Genomic DNA, 6832 nt, shown 5'->3' with positions numbered 1-6832 from the left:
TTAATTTTGCCCTGCAGTGACACATAACCATCTGACTGTGATTAAAATGTTTTAGTACTTGTGCTCCTAGACTAGATTACCTTGATAAATACAATATTTTTTCATATTCCCTTGCTTTCCCCCTCCCCCAACAACCCTGTGCCCCAGATATTGCCACCAGCACAGATTTCACTACCTACCAGGAAAAGAAGATACATATCGCAGGTCCTTCACATCTGTAATGGGAGCCTGGGGCTAAGCATTGTCTTGGAAATACCCTCCCTCCTACCATCACAGCCACCACCACCCAAGGCTCTGGAGAGCACAACTTAAGTGCTCACCAAGTGAGCATTTACTCCTGCTGAGGAGAAGGGAAGGGCTTTCCTCACACCTTTTATACCACTGTAATCTACACTCGTGTATTTATTTTGCAAGCCCATTAAAACGTTGGTTTTAAAGTGTAGAGAAAATAAAAGAGAGACAAAGAAAAATCATCTGGATAAACAATTATGGCTTTTTGTCAAGGACTCAGGAGCTAATCGAGTCCAGATCTGTTCCACATTCACATTTACATGCAAAATAGTACTTACCCAGCTACAAAAAGTCAGATTAGCATCAAGAGTCAGCTCTGCCCTCAGCTACATAGTGCAAACTCCGTGGAGTGAATGCAGGCTCCCAGGGTGTAACAGAGGGCAAAGTTTGGCCCCAAATACTTGAAGACCATTTGGCCTAGACGTATGTGAAAGTGGCTGCTCTGCACTTCAATCCAGTCTGAAATGACTCTCCAGAAGTTGTATTTACTTAAGAGTGTGGGTGGCCTGAATTGTCACGGTGTGTTTAAATATTTGGCACTAAATCACAGCTGTCCACTTATTTGCACTTTTGCTGCTGGGCAGCAGGAACACCCCTGGAATTAGTCAGCATCAGATGCATTAATGAGCTAACAGATATATCATAGTTTACAGTTTAGGCTTCTTTTGTTCACATAAATTCACACCCCATCTCCACTTCTTTCCCAGAACAGCATATCTTTTCAAACATGTTGACTTTCTAAGCTTTATTTTATTTGGCCTTTATTAATGAGCTTGCAAAGTTTTCTGTTATGCGGAAAAGCACCTTGCCCCTAGCAAGCTTTCTGTGCATTACACACAATCCTGAAGAGACTCGTTGTGCGAGGGGAAACGGTCCAGCCTCAGAGAAGTTCCTCTTCACAAGCCAAAAGCCATCCTCCACATGCAAAGATCCCAAGTAAATATGGAACCAATAACAACTGCAAGCAAAGACCTTTGCATACGGAAAATATTTATAAAGTCCGTGTTACAAATCCCATCGGCTGGAGGAAAATGCTTGCACCTTTGCTGTGCAGAAAGCAGGCAATCTGTTGCACAAAAGGAAAGAAAATGTTGTTCTTTGGGTTAACACTCCCACGTCTCATTCATCCCACTTCTCCACCACCAGTAACCTTCTATAAATCACAGGCATAGCGTAGGTTGTGATTTAATAACTCGCCGACAAACTGTATCCAGTATGGGAGGACCACAGTGTTGGTATCAATTTTTTGTGACTTGTATGCCTAATGGATGCTAATTGCAAATCGTAATAATTTTTTATTAAACAAAACACTAGAGATTTTACCAGGGTAATGCTCCAGCATGGAATCAATGGGAGACAGTTTTCTCTGTGTGTGAATAAGACTTTTTTCATTTAAAAAAAAAATGCTTACTTGCTGACACTGAAGCTTCTTGTGGGAATACATCACTTTTGTAATTAAATTTTCATCTGGAAGATTTTTCAGGTCAAAAATGGAATTTCTGGTCAAAATCATAGCAGGGAGGAACACACAGGAAGCCAGGCTCTGAACCGAGCACAGCCAAGCCTCTCGCATCCTGAGCGTTCAGCTTAATTATGGAGCCAACAGCTCGTCTGCCATATGGCTGCTCCTCGCCTGGTCTTGCTCATTTTTGGCCATACTCCTCCAGCACCATTTCCTGGTTCTCCCTCTGGCCTCTCCCAGGAGCAGAAGGTGCAAAGCCACAGGCTGAAAGCATCTGCCCACTTTGCAATTGTATTTGCCAAGAAGCATCCCCAAGCAGGTGGTTACCTCCAGCCAGAGGAGCATGGAGGAGCAATCCCACCACCAGCAGTTGCTCTCACCCTCGCAACAGGATCTGGGAGAGGATGCCTGGCCATATCTGCCTTCCCCTCCGTGCACAGGAACGCACCGTATCAGCAGAAAGCACCTTCGTTAAGGGCGTAAATACATCCCCACCCCACCCCCCCCCCGGGCTGCTACACGGCTTTATCTGCAGCAGTGCAAGGAACAGGGAGAGCTGAGCTGCCGGCAAGCCTCCTGCCCGGACAGCCTGATTCACCGGAACAGGCCGGCTGCTTTTTGTCACCCTTATGATGACACACCAGAGCTGCAAACCTGGTTTAACCAGCCAGTTTGTGACAGCCTTGTGTCCACAGAGTGGTACAGGGTAGCTGGAAGGGGCCGGTGAGCCCCTCCGTGAGCAACTCTGCATTGCATACCTCAGCCAGACTGCTGCGACAGAGGTGGAGGCCGAGCTCTCACCAGCCACAGCGCACAGCCTCAGTCTCCATCCACCTTAAGGAGGGTAAGTCAGAAGTGGTTCAGCTCAGTTACCGCAGTCAAATGAGCCTGAAACACTGTTAGGAGGGATCAAAATCACATGTGCGTGTGCGTGGTTTCACAACACCTCCCTCTCCTCACTGCCAGCCACACCAGTTTCCTCAAAGAAAAGCAGAACAGTAGAGCACAGACCCAAAGCTACGCCGTGATGTATTAAAGCCTTGTTTTTCCCACTGCTTAAAGAACTGACCCAGCCCCCTCAAATGTTCCCAGCATATTTGAATTGTGAGTCAGAGACCACAATGGAGATACTTGCCTAGCTTGACGAAGTTTAAGTATCTCCTGCCAAATAGTAATCGCAGATTTTTTGCTCTGTCACTCATGAGTCCTGTTTCTGCCGCCCTAGCCATGCAAAACACACTGCCTCATTGAGGAAGCAAGGATTACTTCTCAGATGCTTACCTGTAGCATCTCCAGGTTTTCATGGTCCCTTTCATGCAGAGCACTGCTAACAAACAGGATGGAAACTTGCAGGTATTGAAAGCTTACATCCCTGTACCCACAGTGGAAGCAATGAAGATAGAGGATGGAAAGAATAGCAGCAATACTGAAAAGTAAGGCCAGGAAAAACTTCATCTTTGCAGGCAGGGTCTAACATTCAAAAGAAATAATAATTCAAGATTGAGATTTCCATAGACTGGAATAGCACCTCACTTAGCAAGACATCCTAAGGCTTAGGAGTTAATCCGTCATGGACCATCATACCCTCCATTGGGCCACCACCACCACCACTGCAGTAAACTTTGGCCAGGAGTAGGAAGCACCAACCATATCGTTCACCATAGCTAAAGCCACTGCCTGTTATGAGTTAGCATTCAAAGTGACAGAATAAGTTTTCACTGCTCTTTCTTCTTTAGCGGTAAGAGGGCTGCAGCCCTGACCGGAGCTCCATTTTCTCTCCTGCATCATCCGAACAATTCACACAGCCCCGCTCAGGGCAAAAAGGTAGAATACACTTTTGATTATTATTTTACTATAGGTCACACTCATTTCCTATTTTTAAATTTCCCTACACAATCATGAGTGCTAGAAACATTTTTTCTTAATTAGCTTCCCCCCTACTTCTTCCATCAAAAGCCAAGATTCCCATGCGATCTCAGCACTCTGGCAGAGAGGCCCGAGGGCTTCAAGGAAATCCCCGAGTATCACAGTGCGAGGCTTGATTTGCAGCGAGGAGAGCTGGCAGCACCGCAGTGTACCCCAGCACTCCAGCTGTTGCTCCAGCAGTGGGGCCATGTTGGGAGGAGTCCGAGGACAAGCAGCTGAGAAAAAACTCAGACACAACCAAACCCTCCAACGTTACACGAGGCCGAACTCATGTGTGTCTGTGTGTATGTGTGCGCTTGCTTTATTTTTCTTTTTTTTTCCCACCGCAACTAGACTTAATATTTCTTCAGAGGATTCATGCTCATACTTGTCCCTAGAAATCCTTCCCATTATCTTCTCCATCGCCCGGGCTGCAGTGAAACAAGCAGCCTGCTGCTATCCATCCCTGCTGTCTGGGGTTTGGGACAGCTGGGCTGCAAGGCGGCTGAGATGGGGGAGTTTCCAGGCTCTGAGGTGCATGAGGAGGAGAGAGATCATTTTGTGCGCTGCTAATCTCGCTTTGCAGGAGCGCTGACTTTCGCCTCTTTAGCACCTGCCATGGGGAGGCTTAGGTGTGGTACACAGGGGCAGCAAGAAAAAAAACTTCAAGCAAGATTTACTCCCTTCCTTATTAGTTAATGCTTGCCCCAAAAAATGATGCAAAGGCAGGGGGGTGAATAGGTCTGAGTGGACTTCACATAACAAATGCAAACATCACACTTTGACATCTTTGTGCTTTTAGGAACGGGGAGTCTTCGACTGAAGCTGTGTCCCAGAGACAGCAACGCTCTAAGATGTTCTTCCCAACTCTGCCTCAGGCTTGACATTTCAGGACTGTGGTGTCTTGCTGACAAACCTGAGCCATGTTAAACTGAAGATAAAGTATCAGCGATCTTTTTAAACTTCCCATCCCATTCCCGCCCCCCCCCCACCCCACCCCCACCCCCCGCCAAGCACGCATTCCTCACAGCTGTGCACATGTACTGACCTCTCCCAGCTCAGTCCTGGCGACAGGGTGATACACAGCCCAGACCTGCACTCCCTGAACGCCCCACGGGGTTTCCGTCTAGCACGGAGCTAGGCACTGAAGGTGCGTAAGAGGGAGCAAGAAAGAAAAAGAAGCTGTTGCAATGTGCAACAAATACAAATCCTAAAACAAATGTGCAACAAATCCTAAAACAATATGGATCCTAAGCCTGTTCAAATCAACCAGTGAGATTTCCAGCACCTCTACTAGGCTTCGGCTGAAAACAGTAAAGCCAGTAGTAAGTATCATGGCAGCAGGAATAGATTTTAGAGTCCCAGCTGATGGGTTAAACCCTGAACTGAATACTGAACTCATCCACAGAGGTGATTGCTCCAGGACAGCTGCACTGGCAAAGCCATGGGGGGGTGGGAGAAGGGTGCTTGTGCTCCCACCAGCTGCCAGTTGGTAGGTGACCAGGATACTTCACATGTCAAAGCTTGTTAATCTGACATCATCTGTGAGCAATAAAATGTGTCCATTAAAAACCACCTACACCAGCTAGAGCTATTGATAGGAGACAGACCAAAGCAGCAGGCAAACGGAGTTACCGTAAAGTTGGAGCAAGAGGCCTCAAAGCTCCTTGCCTCACACAGTTCAGATGATGCCAAGCTAACCAAGCTTAGAAGGAGAGCTGCTCTTGCAAGGAGGTCTTCTGCAACCAGCTGCGTGAGACCACTGTCATCTGAGCTGAAAGAAAAACCCTGTTGTATGGCCAAGGTAGGAGATTGGAGCAGCTAGTGCAGGGGGATGCAATGCATTTTTAGAGCACACTAATCTGGACAACAAGCTTTGGAAAGTGTTTCTGGAGTCTGAGCCAACCTCACAGTGCTGGCCCCAAAAATATTTAACACGTGCTCTTCTTAAAAAAGGCATTTTAAAGAGATCTGGATTGCAGTCTGAATGCAAGCAGTTCCTCTCAGCTCTCCATCCTCAGAGGCAACACAAGCAGATCAAGCAATTCGAGTGGCATTAACTGGCCCTGGAAGAGCCTCAGCCCAATGTCTGGGCTTGCTCCTTAAGCCAAAAAGAAAGAAGGCAGCTGCAAAACCATTGCATATTCACCTGGAAAGTTTCTAATGCTGTTTGTCAGAGCAGTGGCTGACACCAGGAGCACATCAGAGTCCTCTCCCTGATAGTGTGCCACCACCGAGCCATCGGCTGGGCTGTGAGATTGTCAGCTGTTACTTAGCAGCCCAGGCTACTCTCACATTACAAAATCTGGAAGAGAGATGGAAGCTGAAACCAGAGAAGCTGCAAACAAGGGCTAGCAGCCTCCCACAGCAGAGCAGGACAGTCTGCCCACCGGGAGTACCTCCAGCATTTGGGAGAGGACAGATTTTCAGTGCTGGGCACTCAGAAAACCTACGTAAGCACATGCATTTGCACGATGCACAACAAACCACTGGCTCTGCACACATGCACTGGCCCCTCACATCTGGCATTCAGACACGAGGACTTCAGAGGCCTAAAATAGGGGATGCACCTCTCTCCTACCCCTGCTAACTCACAGCAGTTGCAAGGGAGACAACAGCAAATGCCCCCCCTGCAACCCACTGCTGGCACCTCCATCCCCAGCAAGCTGCCAGGCTGTTACACCCTTACAAAGGGGCATGGCAGAGCAGCCTCCCCAGCCAAAGTAAGGTTTGTATCAGGGGCTAAAGATCAAACTGTATCTATCTCTGAACACACCTTTGTTAGTTTTGGCTGCACTCTTTCAGGTATCGCCTGCCTCCCCAGGCAAACAGTTCCTATCCTGAGCGCCGCAAGCCTGCTGCGCTCCTCCGAGGACTGCTTTCTCCTCGCAGGTATCTGCGCACCTACCGCATCCACAACAGCGGGGAGCAGCTGAGGAGGGAGAGCCCCAGGACTAACACCGCTGCAGTGAGCGTGTTGCAGGGAGCGGAGGAAGGAGCTGGAAGCAGATTCACGGTCAGGCTGCTGTTTGGCTTTGCTGGAAACAAGAGTGGAAAGCTGGCACCGACATCCAGCCGCCCCAACAAACATTGCATTCATATGCAGAGCTACGGAGCAAATGATCTGTCAGTTGTTCATCTGGAGAACAGGTTTCACCAGCCTGGATTAAATGA

The 6832-nt window shown here is 48.1% G+C and overlaps 1 long non-coding RNA gene across 1 annotated transcript; it reads right to left on the bottom strand.

The window, feature by feature from the left end:
- Positions 1-1021: 1021 nt before the first annotated feature.
- LOC141953900 (uncharacterized) lies at positions 1022-2485 on the bottom strand. Its single transcript, XR_012632039.1, has 2 exons — positions 2081-2485; positions 1022-1357 (listed from the first exon to the last, which is right to left on the bottom strand). It is a non-coding gene; the product is annotated as an uncharacterized LOC141953900 (long non-coding RNA).
- Between the last annotated feature and the right edge of the window lie 4347 nt (positions 2486-6832).

This window comes from Strix uralensis, chromosome 1, assembly GCF_047716275.1.
Source record: "Strix uralensis isolate ZFMK-TIS-50842 chromosome 1, bStrUra1, whole genome shotgun sequence".
In the NCBI taxonomy this organism is placed as follows: domain Eukaryota; kingdom Metazoa; phylum Chordata; class Aves; order Strigiformes; family Strigidae; genus Strix; species Strix uralensis.
This window is presented reverse-complemented; position numbering and strand designations above follow the sequence as displayed.